Source organism: Streptopelia decaocto, assembly GCF_964273445.1.
Source record: "Streptopelia decaocto genome assembly, chromosome: 2".
Lineage (NCBI taxonomy): Eukaryota > Metazoa > Chordata > Aves > Columbiformes > Columbidae > Streptopelia > Streptopelia decaocto.
The window spans coordinates 91,142,730-91,143,850 of NC_138655.1; positions in this window are offsets into that span (position 1 = coordinate 91,142,730).

Consider the following 1,121-nt stretch of genomic DNA (forward strand, 5'->3'; position numbering starts at 1 on the left):
GCCGGGCCGGTCCCCGCCTCCGCCCCCCGCTGCCGCCCGGCCCCCTCCCCCGGGCACACACCCGCTGACCCGAACCCTTCCCTTCTGGAAATAAAAAGTTAAAAAAATAAACATATATATATTTATAATTTATAAATAAGGAATATATAATATTTACCTTTTATTTCTATATTAAATTATATTAATATATAGGTTTATTTACAACATTTAAAATATTAATAACTTTTATATATTTACACACGCACGTATACAGTGATGAAGCCTTTCTTAAAGCAAATCAACAAAAACAACAGCAACAAAAAAGCGGGCCGAGTGGTACCAGCCAGGTAAATAAGGGTGCTGTGGCTCTGGGAGGCGGCCCCGCCACCCCGGGCCCCCATCCCACTCCCTGCCCAAAGGCGAGGAGGGCTCCGACCCTTTGCTCTTCTGCCGCCCGCTTCCCACCCGCTTCTGAGGGAAGGGAACGGGTGCTGGCACTGCTGGGGGATGCTCCAGTCGCAGCAGGATAACAATAATCGGTAAATAACAATAGTAACAGCAGCAAATAATAAGAAAATAGAATCAGTATGAGATAGCTGCAAGCTGATACAACACAGGAGGGGTTTGTACTTCTACAGTTGGTCTAATTTTAATTAACTTCAGTTTAGATTTTAACTGCAGGTCCTTGAGTTTGGGATAGCGAAGCGGGTAAAAATCAGTGGCTCACCTAGTTTAAAGAGAAAGTGTGTCTTGATGAAAATGCCAGACGAGTAAATAAATCGGCACACACACGTACCCGCAGACACGGGCACACAAGGCTGACCTTTCCCCCTTGCACATCCTCCTCTGCAGAGATCTGCGCCCGTGTAACACCAGGGCTGATGCCCAGCAAGATGGGCTCAACCTGGCACCCTTCCTCTCTCCAACAAGCTGCTGTTTGCAGTCAAGTGCATTAACGTGTCCGGACAGGTAGGCTTAACTTCATACTGCATCTTCCAGGCTTCTGCTTCCCCACATCATCTCTTCTCTGAATGCTTCCCTCTAATGTTACCTCTTCCACAGGACTAATGCCAGAAAGGAGCTCGCTGCACCGCCCATGTACACGTCCTGCAACACCCATCTTGCTGCCTGGGCCCATTTCC